At 45.0% G+C, this 19,429-nt stretch overlaps 1 protein-coding gene and 1 long non-coding RNA gene across 7 annotated transcripts in view; one reads left to right on the top strand and one right to left on the bottom strand.

Moving 5' to 3' along the window:
• LOC138180704 (uncharacterized) overlaps positions 1-15,400 on the top strand; it is a 144,064-nt gene extending 128,664 nt beyond the window's left edge. The window contains exon 5 of the long non-coding RNA XR_011173357.1: positions 15,238-15,400. This is a non-coding gene — a long non-coding RNA (uncharacterized LOC138180704). The remainder of the gene's footprint in view (positions 1-15,237) is intronic.
• Positions 1-19,429, bottom strand: part of LOC138180701 (uncharacterized) — a 374,745-nt gene that overhangs the window by 152,796 nt on the left and 202,520 nt on the right. The window lies entirely within an intron of this gene.

Raw genomic sequence — 19,429 nt, 5'->3', positions numbered from 1 at the left:
TAATGATATTTCAAAAGGTTTCGCATAAGGCACACAATATATTCAAGGAAATTTTCCGCGGTAACTGTTCGAGCACTTTCGCGAGCTGCTGCAGGTTATTTCTCTTAAATCGAATCACGTTCGAATTCTCTCCTGTTCCAGCTTCCCTTGCTCCAGTCGATTTGCATTCCCCGCTTCCTGGATACTGTCTAGCCCTGGATCGAGTCCTCAGTAATAATAGAAGCGCGATAAATCGCGAGCAAAGATCCGAGAGGAGAGAACGCTGATGAAAAATGTTACACAGTCGTTCGAAATGTATTCAACGACCTCGAAATCATCGGGCATCTTCCGCGTTACAATCCACAGCCCTCTGATAGTGTCTTTGAAGCTTCTTACCAACGCATCTGTGCTCTTCGTCATGGTCAAAGACGCTTGATAAAACCCCTTTTGTCGTTGTTGTTAACAATTGGAAATCTTGCGGGATAAAGCTTCCTCATAAGGCAGGATGGTGAATCAAATAAATTGTTTCAAATCTTTGATCCTGGTATTCTCATATTGGCGTTTATTAAAACATTTATGAAAAGTAGCATCCAGGTATAGAAATTTGTTTCACTCGTTAAATATTATACTTTGCAAACTGTCCCTCAAATCGATATATTTTTGCATATTTATGCGCGTTCTATACGTTTCTGTACCATTAAATTAATCTCCTTACAAATCTCCAATCTAATAATGGCCTTCATCGAAGATTCTGCTCTTTCATATTTATCAACTAAATTTTCAATAATTTGACTAAAATATACACTCCGCGTCTACGTGATTTCCACGGACCCGTAGATTCACATCATCTCTCTCAGAAAGCTTCTCGATTCGATAAAGGATCCTAAAAAGTCAGTCGAATCCGTCCAAAATCAAATCATCTCACTGAATAACTATCTTCATTCTCCTTTTTTTTACGCGTGATTTTTAAATCGATTTTACGCGCGAGAAAGTCTCGAGTCTTCGAACGTCGAGGTCTCTTACCCCGGACAAGAGCAAAATAAAGATTAAGGAAGGTCCACAGGAGGGGGTAGTTTAAAAACACATCGACGTCGTTGCTATCGTCGTCCGTGGGGTTTGTGTGGGCAGAAACCTAAGGTTCAGGTTAGTCAACAGGTGGCTAACCTGCCAGGGGAGGCAACCTACACAAACAATACGTCGAATGCACAAATACAAATCTCCCTTTTCGAATATAACTTAGGGGCACAGGGGTCCGGAGGGCGGTGGAAGGGAGAAGGAAGGAGGAAGGCCTGGCTCTGCCTGCGAGGAGAGGGAGAGAGGAGCCTTCCTATATCTCAACTCACACAAACGAACGGTACCATCTGAACACGAACACGTTTACAGGGGGGACCTGGACCGTTCGAGACTGCACGTGTTCCTAACGTACCCAAACCCCTGGCTATCGTCGTGTGGTTCTCAGCCGGACCCTTTCTGGTTATCTTTCCTTCTGCTACACCACTGACAGTTGCACGCAGTTGTCGGATCGTCAGATTCGTGCGTCAAGGTGGTCAAATATTTGCTTTTCTTCTTAATGTACCTCCTTTTTCCAGAGGGACATTATCTTCGAGTCAGAGGACACAGCTAGATATTTCCGAAAAAATTTGGAAATGCGCAGTACGCGCGATAACGATTGCCTTCTACAATGCGTATCTTCGGACGAGGAGTAAAACTGACTTTCAGTGAAATAAATTTATGTTCGATTTGGAGGACACGGGAAACGGGGAATTTTAAAAGAGGAATTAAAAGAATACTCGTACGAAATTATTTGGTCCGTTCGATAAGACGATTTATCGAGATTTGCTGGAATAAAGGAAAAAAGACGTTTAATGCGAAAAATCGATAGAAGAACGTGAAAAAAGGTTGAGAGTCACTGAGACCCTCGCCGCGGGGCACCGTCCGTGACTCATCAGGCCCCTCGATTCCCTCTTGTACAGGAGCAGGGCCCAAAAACGAACAAAACCTCATCCACAGCGAGCCAAAGGCAGTGTCTGATCGATTTACGTCCCACTCGCGCTTTGGGGAAATTTACAACGGAAAACGTGGCTATCGCGGTTCGCTGGGACGAGACCCCGGTATCTTCGGCTCCGGAGATCGTTCTCTTCTCTTCTTTCCGTCTCTCTCTTGCTTCTTAACCGGCCCCTTTTTTCCCCTTTTTAATTCGACCCGGCCCAGTGGAAGAGCTGAAAAGAGCAGGCGTGCAAACTCAATCGGGACTCGAGAGGAGACTGGCAGGACTCCTCAAGGTTAAACCTCGTTTCACTCCTCCACCAAGACTCTCGTCTCACTCTATATACGTGCACACGAGAGATTCGCTACCAGAACTAAGTGGTCAAGGTCACAGGAGGCTAAGATCGCTGTCCGATCGGGATCATATCTTGGAAGATATACGGGGATCGATCGATAGATACACAACGCCAGGGATATATACCTACGAGGTTAGAGGGAAAAAGGTTCATCGGCTTCGATGACGATTCCACCTTTATCGTCCCCTTGCATGGTCGTCATTGGTATCAGAGCAAATTGTCGCGCTTTTGTTTGGATTTATTCACAATATAATTCGATAATTTCATTGTATTCTTCTGTCGAGATATAAAATTACATTTTAGTTCTTTCTTTCAATCACAGACGATAAGAAGATTTGATGATACGGATCGTTAGTGATTTTTCAACCTTGATCGAGAACCATTGGTGAATTTTACGATTTGACGAATTTGTTACGTCGTTGATATATGTTAAAAATTAAATCAGTTTTTACGAGAATTCGTTGTAATCTAGATGCATTAGCCAAAGATCAAGTTCTATATTAAAGTATCGAGAAGTGATTACATAAGAACAACGTGACAATATCGTGTATCATCGTACCAGAATTGCTCGTAGAATAATTATCGAGTAAGGTTTCGTAAGCGTTTGATAACGGAGATATAAAAATAGATATGCAAAGAAGCACTACGTCCACGACGTTGTTTCGAGGTCAATGAGGAATGAATATTCAATAGAATCGAGCCCGTGTATCCGTAGGAATTTTTTAACGCACAGCATAGGTGTACCAGCCTCTATCGTTCGTTAGTTCCAAACGGATGATCGAGGATTTCGACCTCGGTTGACCTACAGGAACAGAAATATCTCGTGGACTGATAACAAATCCTGACTGCGGGTAACCTTCCACGAACACGATTTTATGGTGACACTTTTGACCCAAACAGCCCCACAGTGCGCCTCTATCAAAGGTTCAACGGCCTCTCGTTTGCCACTCGCCATCGTCCATCCTACGTTTATCCATCCTTCATCTACAAATCACTACCAACCAACGTATTTCGCTTCAACCAAGCTTCAAATACAATTTTTCAAATCTACGAAGCTGCGTCCTCCTTTGTATTTCGTCTTTCGTCGATACAAAAGAATATCGAAACAAACTTTAACACTTTGAGGAACGAGCATAGAGCCTTTCACTTCTTTATAGCTTGCTATAATAGTCCCTTTCCCCAGCACGAGGAATAGAGACTCGGCGTAGGTAACCTCTCGACACGTATCGATGGATGACGCAGAGGGATTACGTACAGGTCCGATTGAATTTTCGAACGCCTGCGTCTCGATCCTTAACCCATGGGACTCGATGGTGGTACTCTTGACCCATTCCATCTCTTCCTCCTTTTCTTCCGCCGTTCGAATGGTTTTTCGTGCCATGCGTATACGAAGAGTCCCTTGAATATCGAATTCCCATGCACGTGCATTCGAGCAGTGTCATCACCTTCGAGCCAGCTCCGTCTCTCCACCGGCTCCCAACTTTTTTCGTCCCATAGGATATTGTGTTTTAATATCACTATTACGGTCAGACGGAGGGCTCTTTCCATCTCTCGTTCGACAATCATCCCCGTACGTAGAGCGACGAGCCAATGGAGCCAGAGATCCTCGCCCAGGAACAAACTTCTTAGAAAACCATGCACCTGTGAGATTCCCATACACACAAGTTGGTTTCCCCAACGATCTGCCTCGCTCTCTCTGGTCTGTCCCCTCGATAATGCAGAAAAGACTTGCTCACTGATTCGTTCTCTCTTTCTGTTCCATCTGAAAAACGTAACTAAAAAACGAGACGAGGCAAGGGGTTGAGGTGATGGGGTTGGGCCAGAGTAAAAGGGTGTTGGAACCAGTTGGAGGAAGAAAGAGGGGCAAGAATCACGGTGTAACCGTTTCTATGGGGCGGTAACACACTTGTCCTAAAGATGAGTTCTTTTGTCGTGAATAGGGTGGTACACCTGCGAGCTTAGTAGGGGAGCCATTGATACGGAGATCGCGGTGTTACGCTACACCGTAGCCGTTCTATGAAAATAAGAAGCTACAAGGAGGATGGAAAAAAAACGGGCGGCTTTGTCGGGGCTTTTGGCACGGCTCTGTAGCTGTTCGTCGTCTTTACTCCTTTTTGCGATAGCGTCGAGGATCATTATGGCCCGCGCGACCATCGAAACTTGACCGAGGGTACGAGTAACATGAAAGCTCGTCTTCCCTTCCAGATCTGGGTGTTACGTTTCATCTTTCTCGCTGTGATCGAGAATCCGTGTCACGGCCCCCGGACAGAAAGGATTCGGTCGCCGTTTAGGATATTTAAAAAAAAAGAAAAAAGGTTGTGACAGATGAACTCTTTCTTCTCAATGCTAGAACGTTTACTGCCACCGTAGTTTTGTATTTCTTATGCGCGATAGTTAAGTTACAATCTTTTTATGACCAGCCAAACTGGTCAACTCCTTCTTTTATTGATTTCTTAATTTCATTACACAAGTATACGATCGATGTTCGATTCTCAAGAAATAAATGATCTGCTTCTATAATACTATCATCCTTCTGTTCCGAAGCTGGACATAATGGCCTCTGAACTGCTCATATAACATTGGCATAGATATAAAATGTGTGCATTGTTGCGTGCTCATTATTTTTGCAAGTTCAAATATTTATGAATATAATTACATGAACAAATAGGATATAAATATTAATTTCACTTAACCTCTTAACCTACGGGCATGGCCCGTGGTACGATGATCGGGCCAAACGTAAACATTGCGGGCATAGCCCGTAGTAGATGATCGGTCCAAACGTAAACATTACGGGCATAGCCCGTAGTACGATGATTGGGCCAAATATAATATACAGGGTGGTTGGTAACTGGTGGTACAAGCGGAAAGGGGGTGATTCTACGCGAAAAAAGAAGTCGAAAATATAGAATAAAAATTTTTTTTTTTTTTTAATTTTTCCATCGAGACAACGATCTACAGTGAGATCCGTTATAACGTACCGCACGCGTACCGAGCCAAAATTCAAAGTCGATTTTCTCGAAAACAAAGCCTCAAACGAAAAATTTTTATTCTATATTTTCGACTTCTTTTTTCGCGTAGAATCACCCCCTTTCCGCTTGTACCACCAGTTACCAACCACCCTGTATAATAGCTTGTTTACGTTTTCGGCCCAAAATTCTCGAACGTAAATCGTAGGTTAAGGTGCTAAATACTTCAACGAGTATTCTACTTTAAATATTCCATATATTTTCGCATATTACAAACCTACTATGTATACATCTCTGTGCCTTTTAATTTTATTTATACGAATTTCGTATATATCCGCAGTCTACTTACGAATCTCCAAATTTGAAATATTTCTCTAATTAAATAATTAGCGTCGAACTATTTGCATTCTTCTCTGTCTAGAACAAAAGTCGTCCTAGAAAAGGAACAAAAATAAGCTACTATAGGAATCGCTTCGTCCTTCTTGAGCGGTCAATTAACTAAAAGTACCAACCATATGTTGCATCCATCGCCTCCCGCAAGGGGTTGCAAAGCCCTGTAAACCTTCTGAAGCAAAAGGCACGGCGCATCAAGCGCATTTTCAACACGAGGCGAATGTAATTGGACGTGTGTTGTTAAAAAAACCCATATCGACCGATCGTGCCCGGAACCGCGTTTTAAGTTACATAACACGCGTCATCTAAGAAATAGAGGGCTCGATACGGTGATATTTAAAACCGGCACGATCGCCGACCCGTCGAGTGGCATCGGTGTGGCAACGAGAACAAAAGAAAGTGAAGACGAGTGACTCAGGTGGAATAGCCTCCGGCCGGTGCGTAATTATGTCACCGGTCGTGGCTGGTGGGACGAGGAAGGGTCGATCGGTTGGAAAGAGTAGCACGAAGACGGTTGGGCAGAGGGAAGAGCCGACGAAAGGAGGCAAAGCCTGCGGGAGAGGCTCCGTGCTCTCTGCAAATAACGTGAATCACACCGGAGAGAACTCTCTGTCTCCGGGTACGCAGTAACTTTAGAAGCGTCGCGCGGAGAGAGCGGACAGGAGATGAAAAAGCTTGAGGAAGGAACGAGTCGAGGCAGCGTAAGTTCCAAAAAAAAAAAAAAAAAAGAAAAGAAAAAAGCAGAGAGAAAGAAAGAGACGGAGAAGAAGAAGGAAATACTCGACTGTTTGCAAGTTTGCGAGGTAAAAATTTCCTCTCCACCGAGAGAGGAAATATTTATTAATTATATCGCTAATTGGAGGGTCGACAGAGGTCGGGCAAAAGACGGGAGAACAAAATTAGAGAGAGAAACGGCAAACTTTGTGAAAGGTTCGCACGTTCGTTCGCGGAGCGGGAGAAATAAAAAAGAAAAAGAGTCGAGGCTTTTTACCGTTTACCGATGCCGGTTACGCGTGACAGCAAAGAACAGCGCGCTGGGGAAAGCTGTTAAAGCTAACCCCGGTCTGACAACGTCAAACGCTTCAGTCGCACAAAGCCGAACGCTTTCTTTCTCTTTGCTCGCCCTAGAAGTCGTTTGTCGGTTCCGTTTGCCGGGAAATTAACTGCTGTATGCCATGCAACGACCATGTGAGACTAGGAAACCAAAATTGGAAGGGCCGTGTTGTAAACGAAATTGGAAGAGACGATGGGATTAGCGACGAGCACGGTGGCCGCTACTATATATTCTGGCTCGCGTTTTAAGACACACTGTCTCGTTTCGTTCGACCCACAACCGTATGCTTACTTAGGACGGCCCGGCTAATCCTAGACGCGCATGCATAGACACATTGGACGACCGCGGTCCCGTTTTCTAAGTGGAACATTTTCCACTGAATATTGTTAGAATGCAACGATACATCGTTGATGAAACATTTTGGAGTGTGGTCTATGGAAACGTGAACAGGTTTAATTCGCCTTCCTTTGCAACACTTTGTTGTATGGATCTAACAAAGGTATAAAAGAAGAAAAGGAGGAAGTATAAAAGCAGGAAGGGAAGCGGTCAAGCGTGTTCATTGGGATATTGTGTATCGTCACATCAACGTGTTGTGATCTGTCAAATATAGTATAATGTAAATTTTACATCATAAATATGGTTATATGTAACACAATTATTAACATTTCTTATAAAATAAGTATCTTTTGTCGCTGACACAGATAACAGAAAGACACAAAAACTTGACGATAAAGAAATCTAAAGTCTTCCTCGTTTTATCACGCTGTCAAACGGTCAAGTGCTTTTTTACTTTGTCACTGACACGTGTAACTCGACTCATCCGTAATCCTTCGCAACACATGTTTTCCTATTATGTATTTTATTTTATCCGGTGTGCTTTTGTTATTACGAAATTCCATCATCTATGAATAAATGTTTATGGAATATGGAAACGTCATAATAGCGATATCTATAGTTTTTATTGGGCAATTATTGTATGGTAATTAAGTCACAGCGAGCATAAACATACCAGAACAGCGTTACATTGCCAGACTAAATATACGTAAATACATTATTCAACTATTCAGACAGTTAAATATGTTTTTTTTTCTCATCCTTCGAGTTTCTAAAATTACGTTACATCCATCGAAGCCACTCAAACGTTTCCTCGTGACGTTCAGATTCGGTCCAACTTGTAGCCTGACAAGAGGTAGTAGATACCTAATTATCGGGCACTTTGGATCTGGGTCATCGTCGCGTGAGTCGAACCAGACCGAAGAAATGAACAACGATTTGGTTTTCTATGTGGTAGCTGGAGAGACATGGTCCGCCATTCTTGTCCCAAACACCCATTAGAAGGTCTTTCTTCGGAATGACGGATCGTTTCCTGCGATTCAGCCGTTCGAGCCGCGTCGAACAGTGAAATCATCGAGCGTGAGCTGCGTCCGTTCTGCGTGGAGGACTCAACCAACCGAGGGTGCGTTTCGAATTAACGAAGGGCTACCTGTGTCTCGATTGATTTAGGAGTGAAAGGTTGAGGGAGGTGAGCTGGGGTTATGCGTGCAAGTTGCGATGAATTTTGAAGCGGTTCTGATCGAAGTTCTTCACGCCTCCACGATAATTTTGCAGCCAGATGATCGAGGCCCCTAAAATCTAATCTAGAAAGTTTATGGATTACGGATATTTATGCGCCATTAATTTTCTATATATATAAATCCTATGTATTTTTTTATATATTTTTAAATTGTATTTGTAATAATATTAATATGCGTAAATCAATTTAGTGACTTCATAATTTTGCACGCGTACGGCAACTTCGACGAAACGAATGTCTACGTAATTCCATACGGATTACTCGAGTAACAGAGACTATCGTGGTGATTAATTTTCTATTTCTACAAATAAAACTTGACTTTTATCTCAATGCGCGGCGATTTAATTTACGCATCTAACGTTTAGAGTACGAAACGATTCGCTATTTACTTTCTATGTTTCTAGTTCTGGTCATAAAAATTCTAAATTTCCGTAAATATGCATAATCTTTCCGTGAGCTGCAACCAAAATTCTAAATTAACAAATTTGTCCAATTGGAAAATAACCCTTGCACAACGTGGTAACCAAGGATATCCGATCACTTTCCCTAACGCTATCTAGCCTTCGCCACCTCTTCATCTAAAAATTGACCATATCACGATGTCTAGATCCCGTTGCAAACAAAATTAAACTGTCAATTAACAGTCGTCAGCTGTTCAGAAGCAGTTACGTACGCGCGGACCCGTGGAGGTTTCGGTGCACGCCCTGAAAAGCGTCAAGCGGCTCCTCAGCTTCCTCGGTGCAAGTTTCCGGGCGATGTAAATCTCCGCGGATCGGCCCATCCGAAGATCGTTAGCGGGCCGGCTCGCGGCGTTACACTCGCCGATTAAACGTCTACCTCTCCGCTTATCTCCGCGTCGCTTTCAATCTCTGTCGACGTGTTCGCCGACAACGCTGACTGACGCTCGATTCCACACGGTAGCTGGTAGACCACTCTTTCTCGGCCCTGTCGATCTATATCGGCTCGCGTTATCGTGGATCGTTATCTGCCAGTCAGCGGACAGGCGTTTAGAACAACGCTGATCGAATGGATCGGCTCGACAGAACCGGGCTAATAGTCGCTTAACCGCTCCAAACGAGAAATCCGATTTAGTGTTATACAATACCCTATACCATTCGAAAGTTTAGTTATATGATTTATATACAGGATGTAGCAAAGTATGCGGCGCGATAGCAGGTTATTCTGCAGGGAAAAATCAGCCGGGAATAAAAGTTTTTCGTTTGAAGCGTTTGAAAAGTTTTGGAGAAAGTTAAGATTGAAGAGTTGTCAAGTACATGTAGACATGGCTATATGTATATTACTCGGTTGGATACAGGTGAGTAAAAGGGGATATCGCAGTGTATGTCAGTTCACTGTTAGTTCTCGTAATGTAGAGTTCTGTATTTATTGTTCGAAAAAGTTGATTATATTTTTCAAATCATGGAAATCGTATCGTAGCAAACATCGTATGATAGTAAAGACTAACGTTATAATTTGATTGGCTATGAAAGTAAAGAAGTTACAGTTTGAAAGTTGAAATATACGATATTGTAATTACGCTATATCGCAATGTTGAGAAGAAAATTTCAGAACTGACAGAAGGTTGTTCTATATGCGGAAACAGGTCGAAAATGCGGAGGAAATACAATTATCTCACTTAAAGAATGGAATATGAATATTCATTGGCTACACGTATATCGAACCAATTTTTGCGTGAACATATTCGAAGTTGATTTCCCTCAAAACAAGACCTGGGATTTTATTCCACGTATTTGACTTATTTCTGCGTATAGAATAACTTCCTGCATGGTTGTACACCTTGCCGCAGCCTGTACGATCTTGATATTTTAAAGTACTCGTATGATTAATTGCAAGGTTGTGTAAGTTAGGCAATTTGTATTGTCTACCCTAGAATGCTCTATCTCATTTGAACTATCATGGTATAGGAATGCTCGTACACGTATCAGAGACGTGACGGTGTTCCGTAGGGACTGCGCACGTGGACGGCACTGTTTTAAGCAAACAGTTCCAGATTTTATCACCGATGAGTAATAATACTGGGAAATTTTCAGATATTCAAACGTAATCTCTGAAAACCTCCATCACGTCATCTATATCACAATTAAAACGCGTTTTCTTTTCCTCCTTGAATACCACACGACAACCATGTGTACCTCCGTAATCCATTCTGAAAATGAAAGAAAGAATAAAAAATAAATAAATAAATCACTTATAGTATCTTGGGATACTTTGTCACGAATCGGTGAACCGCGAAAACCAGCGTTCACCAAAGAGGCCAACAATAGATACTAACGAAACCGACAACTTTCGAACGGTCGATCGATCAACCTTAATATCCCCTAAATACCGGAACAAGTGACACACGAGGAGATCGAAAACGTCGCTATCAGATGAACGAGCAACCGGTTAAAGTCGAAGTGCTTTAAAATCCATGACTAACGGGCCATCCATCCAGTTGCACTCGCGATACACCTATGTACGATGGCCTGTATGTAGAAATGCGCGCGAGTTTGTCATACAGAGCTCGAGGGTCGCAACATCACTCACCTCTATGACTATTTTATGGTTCGGCCAGTGACTCATACGGGTAGGGAGACAATGCTGGAAGCCCTTCATCATGCGCGAAGCCGCCGCTTCCCGTACGTACGTACGTGTAACGCACGCGTTTCCGTATAGAAAGCACAGCCCTCGTACCTGTTGAACATCCACCCATACAAGCAAGGTAGTGGCCGCGCGCGTATTTCACGCACACCGGATCGCACCGTCCACAGGAGCAGCGTCGTAACACGACAGAAGGTGATTCACGTCAAACAAAAGGCCGAACGCAGACCGGCTTAGAACACGTGTACGGGTATTTCAGATAGCAATGGTGCATGTGTACGACACACGTTGACAGAGGTCTCGAGGGGGGCGGAAGGGTCACGACGAATCGTTCGATTCTAATGAGGAGAAATCTTCTCTGGCTTTGAAAATGTCACGTGCTTTTACGGAACCCGCGACCCTGAACATTTCCACATAGAACGTGAAAATCTGGCGAAATCCAATAGCGATAGGATAAGATGGAAAAGTGTTGTACGGTGGAGCTCTATTTGTTCTAACGAAATCCTAGTTAACGACTAATTAAACGAACTATCGATTGAGTTTATTTATCTAAACGAGAATCTCTATTATATGAACGAAAAGATAATGAGAAAAATCGGTAAACTATTGTTACGCGAACTGTTTGTCCTAATGAGTTTAAATAGATGTAGATCTACTGTACTAATGTTGTTAGTTTAGGACTCGTTCGATCGAATCGAGATACTGTAAGAAGTAGAGCTCGTTTTTACAGTGAAACGTAAAATAATCATTTCAGTCTCTGCTGAAAACACTTACGAAAAACACTCTTGGCTTTATATGGACGTAGACGATGGAACGAAAGCCAGTCGACAATACGAAAGTTGACGGCTGACAACTAAACGAAACTGCGCGCAATCGTGGACGCCGATCTTAAGTAGCTTTTTCGCAGAGACGAGTGGTGCATTCATTGAATATCGAGGCTCATTCGTACGAAACAGTCGGCGGCCACAGCGATTGGATACAATCCCGTGTCGTTGCTATCTCGCACGATCTTCCATGGTGCTCGAGGAGGAAAGGTGGCGCGTACGAACACTTTTTTACAGCTTACTTACACGCAATACTGGTGTGTCGCCCGTTTGCTTACGTTTCAGATCCTTGACTGTACGCGTAAAACGTCGTCAATTGCCCTTCGTCCCCTCTCTCTTTTTCTCTCTTCCAGTCATGCCTGGACCCGGCCGTTTCATTACGCGTAATTGCTATGGTCTGCGGTCTGTCCCCTTGGCTACACAGGTACAGTATCATTTTCATAATGACGCCAGTCACCCCTCGCCTCCGTTCCTCCGTCGCCCCTCTAACGTTTCTCTCTTTTTCTCTCGCTTTGGGACAAGAGAAGATTAACCGAAAGAGGTCTCTTGAAAAGAAAAAAAAAAAAGGTAAAAGGAGAAAGAAACAAAAACAAAGGAAAAGAAGAAAGAAGTACCATAACGTGATGTGTTAGTCGAGGAGGAAAGGTCGCGATCGACGATGGAAAAGGGAAGGAAGGGGAGCCGAGGCCAGAAAGAAACAATGGAAGATGAGGATCTGGCGAGCGAGAAACGCTGCGAAAACGGTGGGGGCAGCAACCGGACAAAAAATACGATCAACCACTTCGACGTGACCCAGTTCAACGGACGGACCGTTGGGACCTATATACATACGTCCCCCGTTTGTCCCGGGATAGAAGACCGCCTATTCAAGGGCTGACTTGCACACGCTGCACAATAGACCTGCCCTGGCATTATTCAACTTGGAAAAAGCGGCATCTCCTCCCCCTTTGCCGTGCCTTACTACAACTATAGGATTACCAGGCGCATACGGGAGTGATGCACGTGCATTTTTTCGCGCCCTTTCATCGGGAAATTGCCGGCTACTTTCCGCAACAATGGCCCCGGTTGGCACACCGGCCGCGCGTTCGTTAGTACGTACGTGGCTTTAACGAGACTCTTCTCGTGTAACGGTCGAGCGTGTTAATTTGAACGGTTGCACGTAGCTGCGCAACAAGTAGGAGCATCGATAAAGGCAGCACCGCTTTAACGATTCGAAAAAGCAAATGGCTAAAAATCCTGCGGCTAAACTTATACAGCTTCGTATGTGTCGTTGTGTTAAGCGTAACCGATTCCTTTCGAAGTTCCCTCGGATCAAGTTGGCTTAAACAACAACACAGATGTATCAGAAGCCTGTGGATCTTGAGACAGAGCGAGGCTACGCCACTGGGGCTCAGCTGCACTTTGCCTCCCTCGTGTTTCACTTTTTTTCTCCCTTTGCTCGTTTCGTTTGTATCTCGGCTCGGTCTGGTTCGCCTCGACTCGGCGTTGCTCGGGCCCCGAGCTTCTATCTTTCTCTCTCTGACTATAAAGAAAGACCTTTCCTCCACTCAGGCCGTCATCGGCCGTAGCATCGCAAGCCCCGTCCCTCCGGTCGTTTCTCTTCACCACGGGCCCTGCCGCCCGAGCCCCTGTAACCCCGCGCAGGGCCCCACGGCTATCAGCCACTCGTGTTTACATCGGGCCAGGCTGGTGGGGGTTTCGACAAAACGACGAGCAAGTTAAAGCACCCGCCTGCTTTCCTCTCCTAGAGCGCGCGCGCGCGCAACCGAGACATTGGCTCCGGCTTTGTACGTGGAAAGAGGATGGAAGGATCGAGCGAAGGGTAGGAAGAGGAAGGAGAGGCAGGGATCTCCACACGATCTCGCGCACACAAGGAAGGGAAGAAGCCAGAAAAGAGGGTCCATCGACGAGTCGACGCACACGTACAGGAGGATTTGTCAAAACAAAAGCCCGGTCTTTCGTCGAGTCACGTTCTAAGGGCAAAGAGGAAGAGGCCGAGAAGCGGTGAGAGCGAAACAGAGAACGAGAGGCAACGGTAGTGGTAGTGACCGGAGAAGCGAAGCGAACAGAGAACCTCGAACGAGGAAGAAAGAGACGAGCCTGTATTGTGTGCTCCTTCGTCTCTTCGTTTTTCCGTTTCTTCGTTCCTCGCCTTTCGTCCTCGTCGAAGGTTTCCTAGTAATAAACTGTCGGAAAAAAAAGTGACCTCCTCACCGGTCCTCTCGGTCCTCCTACACCTCCGATCTTCCGTCTCCACGGATCAAAATCCAAGCAATTACGACGCGGCTGGAAAGGGTTCTAGTCGGCCGAGCGGGACACGATCGAGCGAACCCGGCGACGCAAGAAAAGAAGAGAACGGCGCAGTGCAAGGGAGAAGGTGAAGCTTAGAGTCTCTCCCTCGGATCGGCGGATCCACTATCCAGGATTACTCGTTATCCTTGAGAGGAGGTTGCGCTCGCGCGAGACGGCCCTCGATGCGCTCGAGGAATATAAGACGAGGGGGAGTTGGGTGCCACGGACTACTCTCTTTCTCTCTTTCTTTCCCCACCCTTCTTTACCGCTCTCCTCGTTGCGAGTGCAACCTTTCCTTCGTTTCACCATCCCTCGCCTATATCCTACGTCTTTCGCTCGATCTATCTTTCTTCCCCTCTTTTCCCCTCCTCTTTCTCCTTCTCCTCGCTACCTCTTGACACCTGTTCCTCACGATGGATCCGAATCCTTTTGGGGATTCAGGTATATCCACGCAGGTAAGAGCATAAAGGAAGGTTCGATGTACTTGAAACGATCGTCAGATCGCACAGTATCCGACTGTTCGAGGCTGGTTGCATGGATGGCTATAAAATGACTCGATCGTTTAGTTACGCTCTTAGAAATTGGCGTTACGTGGCTCGGTTTCGCGAGCGTACAGTTTGTATCGGGATGAGCTATTAAGTTTGACCACCGCTGGCTTACGTTACTTTCCGCGGTAGAGTACTACCTTAGAGGAGATTGGCAGAAGCCGGTGTTTTCCACCGCTGCAATTATCCTTTACCACGCCGTTTATCGAATTTCCTCTTCCTCCGGTTCGTTAGGCGAATAAGATCAGTGGTTGTGATCCGAGGGAACGACGGATGGATGCGAATCGATAGCGGTTTCACGTTTAAGCCAAATACGTATCATAATATTTGGAGGAAAGGAAATAGGTTTCTCTCCTTTATCGGTATTTATCTATGCAAATTTATATTTGCATGAAAAACAAAACCTGAATAAATATTCGTTTCACGCATCGAATACTATGACGAATAATTTGTTTTCAATGTTCTACACGTACAAGTTTACATACCACGTACATTCTTGCGCATTGAAATATTTCATAAATACATAGTTTCAGCGGCTTGTTTGTCAGTAATCGCAAAAATATGAATTTGCATAGACATCTGTTGTCTTAATTTCTTCCGAGAATACGTTATAATATATTTATATTCCAATATAAAATCACGGTAGATAGAAATTTTGTTTACAGAACTACGCAGTTTAAGGGAATATTTCCCACCTCCTAGTCTTGGTGAGCAAAACAATGGATGCTTTCGCGTAACGGAGGAACGCGAGGATGGGCCCGAAAAATCGGTCGAAGAAACACGAATCCAGAAAATCCTGTTTCCCGCGACGGGGGCCGGAACACGTGAACAGGGACGAGGACGTGTTGATTTAACGGAACAAATGCAGCGTATCGGGGCGGACCTGTTCCCTCACGTGGGCAGAGCACGGCATCGCGCGAGAAACGACGTAGAAATCGGCTGATCGGGTTCCTTGAACCGTGGACGTGCGCTATAGGTGGCTGGTGTTGCCCGCGCAATTCGGTTCCGTGAACCCCGGGACCAGTTTAATCCGCGTCCAATCTGCGGCCGCGGTTCCTCGAATCGAAGAATGAGTTGTCGGTAGCGGCTCGACACCGCGTCTCGGCGCCAACGCGCGCGCGTTCCTCTTGCCCATCCACTTCTTCTTCCTCTCCTTCGCAAACTCGACAGATGTTCCACTTCTTTTTTCCCTCAACGTTTTTCTCCTTCGTTGGTCGATCGAGCTAATTGTCCCAAGATTAGCATCACGAGTCGATGCTAGTAGCGATTGGGTGTGTCTGCAGACTAGAATTCTACGTGGTGTAGATGCCTCTTAGTTTTTTCTTTTGGTTCGAGATAATTTATATTGCAGATTAGACATAAATTTTGCAACATAAATTGTAACATAAATTGGATATCAATTTTACATAAATTCTGTCATAGACTGGAGATTGTATCATAGATTGAATATAAGTTGAGAGTTTCTAGTAGCTACCTAGGTGAACCTTGGCTATTTGCTAGTAGATACATAACGCTAAATATAGAATATAATTTATATTTATTAATCCTTACCAAAAAAACTGAAGCCACAATTAGTGTTCTATCTAAAGTTCCTCACAAAAACATTAGTGATGAGGGATCACTAGTCATCGTAGTTATGTGATAGCTTTTGCGCTACAAAAGAGGCAGAAAACGAGACGAACGACTCGAAATGGGGAAGAGGAGGAGACGAATTCGTAGCACGTCAGTGCCACCTTGAAAGCCAGCGGGGAACGGGTTCAAGTTCAGGGAAGCGCGGGCGTCGTGCACGACACGCGATCTCCGCGATCTCCTCTCGCCTTTCGATAGAGACGAGCTCGAGGAGAATCTCGTGCTTGGTTGGCGCGCCGTGAGACAAGTGGATCGAAGAGGTCTCGCAAACACGGCCTCGTAAATAACGACGGTGAAAACGGCCGCGAAATAAATTCACCGGCTAGGCGAAGCGGTTCGATAAGGGACCCGATAATAGATGTGTGGCCGCCGCGATCCTCGAGACGCGCGGCTTGATATAATTCACGCTGCGAACCGCCTTTTGAAAAACCTGTTGATTTACGGCCGCCTCGCGGGATGCTCTCGTTCGCTCCTCCTGGGGATCCGCGCTCCATGACTTGATGAGACTAGATCAGATTATGATAGGATCGTGTTTGTGCTCTTATTTCGGATATTGATATTCGTCGCTCGGGGATGCTTCTCGTTTGTGTGCTTAGGATTCTACAGGGAATCTAGGTTTTTAGGAATCGAATATGGGTTAGCTGTTTGCTGGGTATTCTAAAGCTTGTCCTATTGATCGCTAAAAGATATAAATAGCGCCATATAAACAAAGAAGTAGCAGGCAATTATTTGATAATACATTGTCATTTTTCATAGGTTTTGTTATGATACAAGTATCTTTGTTATACATCTTTGCTACAAAACGATAACTTGAAAATGAATTTCATTGTTAACGAAGTATTCCAACCATTCCTTAGCGTATTATCATTTTGGAGATACTGCTAATCTAAGTGGAAACAAGAAATCTAAGACCTCGTTATTTATGGCGATAGCGATATCGAAACGTAAAAAACCTGGCAACATCAAGCCAATTCCTTATCATATTAACCATCCAAAATAACAGATTTAAAACCAGTCTTTCCTATGATCTGTCCAACAAAACGAGGCAGTAAACGTAAACAAACTTGAAACTCGAGCGTCGGCAGCCAATAGTCGCAGCGGCAGCGATCGAATTTCGTTTACGTTTACTGCCTCGTCTCCTTCGACAGGCTATAGTCCCCTATAGTAATTTTCGAGCACAATTTTAACTTCTACCATGAGTATCCTATTTTTTCAAAGTTCGTCGCACGACGCGAAAACACCGTCGGACGTCTACATTCGTCCAACTAACGGCTGTTAACATTATTCACGCGCGGCGTTATCCGCTCGCTAGTGCGCTCGCATCCGCGCAGGCGCCTTCGCGCCGCTTGTCGCGCTTCGCCTTCACTTAACATACGCACGACGCTCGCTCGACACACTCGACACTCGGTGAACCAAAACAAACCAGTGCTCGCGCGAGTAGGACGAAGAAGAGAGCAGGAAGGATGGAAGAGGCCGGCAAGCTTGGAGAGGGATCCGTGCAAACGAAAGAGGCGAACGACGAAACCGAGAAAGAGAGGCCGAGAAACCCGCCTCCGTACGCATTAACACCCTCGAAAGGTACGACGACGCATGGACTTTTACGCGCACACACTCTTCGGAGCTTCTTTCTCCGGCTGGAGATGGCCTCGCGTCAAATCGTATGTAGGTACGCGGACGAACAAAAGAACGAGTTGACGATCGTTTCCGAGCGAGTTCTGCTGTAAGAGATGGTACAGGATTTTTCGGCGAGCCTGAAGAAACTGTTATTTATCTCCCTTGAAAGATAAAAAAAAAAAAAAAAATAGGACAAAAGACAAATCTACGAGGAAATCGCTTTTGGAACGGCGCTAGGTGCGAGTTGTAATATACGTCTGGTGTTGGCAAAACACTAATGGGCTATCTCGGCAAACTTTCTTAGGTTAAATAATTCGAATTCCTGTCATAGAGAGTTAAGCGTTTAAATCGTTAGTTGATACGTAGAAAAACATAATCATGTATCGAGATCAAAGATAAAACATTTCAAAATAAACGACGATCGACTTGGCGTACTAATGTTCAGCTGTTGAACGTTCGAAATTCACGAGATAATTGGTATCGCGAGACAATGCTCGCGAGCCGTGTTACGATAGCCGTCTTATTATATAACTCGCGTTAAGATAGCAGCGCGAGTCTCCCTCTGTCAGTTCTAACAGTATCCGCGCGTTTTATATTTCAATTTTACTAAGCCGTGGAGTGACGTGCGGCGCGCTAGCCTCTCTCCGCTCGTGTACACCTGTGCTATCCCTCGCCGTACCGCGAGGGGAACGAAATCCATCGGACAAATTTCCAAAAGACTTTCACCATTTTCCCGCCCCTACTTATAGCTCGCTTTATCGGCTTACGCGGACGCACCGTTTCCCTTCCTCCTCTCTTCTTCTAGCGATGCGTCGCGTTGTTACGCGCACGAGAGAGTCGTTTCGAGTGGCCAAGAACAAGTTCACGCGGACATCGGAGGCAGAGATATCGAGAGAGAAACGGGGAAAGAAGAGGCGCCACTGGTCGAAGCGAGAAAATAGGAGAAGAAAGAGCGAGGAGTAGAGGCACGATCCAACCGTGAGGGAAAGAAAAGGGCGAAGAGGGAAGAAGAAAAGGGTTTACGAGGGACGAAGAGGGAACGACGCAGAGAGATCTGTTCCCCCTCGCGTCCAGAGAGCGCATGCAGTTTAAGACGCACACCGGGGACCGTGTTTCCAGCACGCACACACGTGCGTGAACCAGTCTAACCACCTCATCACGAACAATCTCCTCGTGTTACTCTTTTCCTCTCGTTTTAGCGGCGTCCTCGTTCAGCGAGCGACGCAAAGCGAGTCCCTCTTTGTTCAAAGGCAATCAGCAGGCCCCGATAACGGGCCTACTCTGTCGTAACCCAAGACACGAATACGAATGCATCGACGGAGAGCACACCAGATACGTGGAAGATATACGAGAAAGAGAGACGATGCCTGTCTTGTGCCAGTGAATATGAAAGCGTGTGTATGTGTGGGTACACGAGCGGGTATACGGAGGGGAACCCTGGAGGATCGTGCGATGCGTAAAAGGCACTGCGTAATAGAAAAACTAATTTTCACGGCGTCTCAGACGATAGGGATGGATATTTTTTTTTTTTTTTTTGAAATCTCTAAAAATCCTTTGAAATTTCGGAACGATGTAACAATCTGATGGAATTTTGTAATTAGTTTGTGGTTCAAT

The sequence above is a fragment of the Bombus flavifrons genome, chromosome 6 (assembly GCF_040668555.2).
Source record: "Bombus flavifrons isolate JBK064 chromosome 6, iyBomFlav1_principal, whole genome shotgun sequence".
In the NCBI taxonomy this organism is placed as follows: domain Eukaryota; kingdom Metazoa; phylum Arthropoda; class Insecta; order Hymenoptera; family Apidae; genus Bombus; species Bombus flavifrons.
This window is presented reverse-complemented; position numbering and strand designations above follow the sequence as displayed.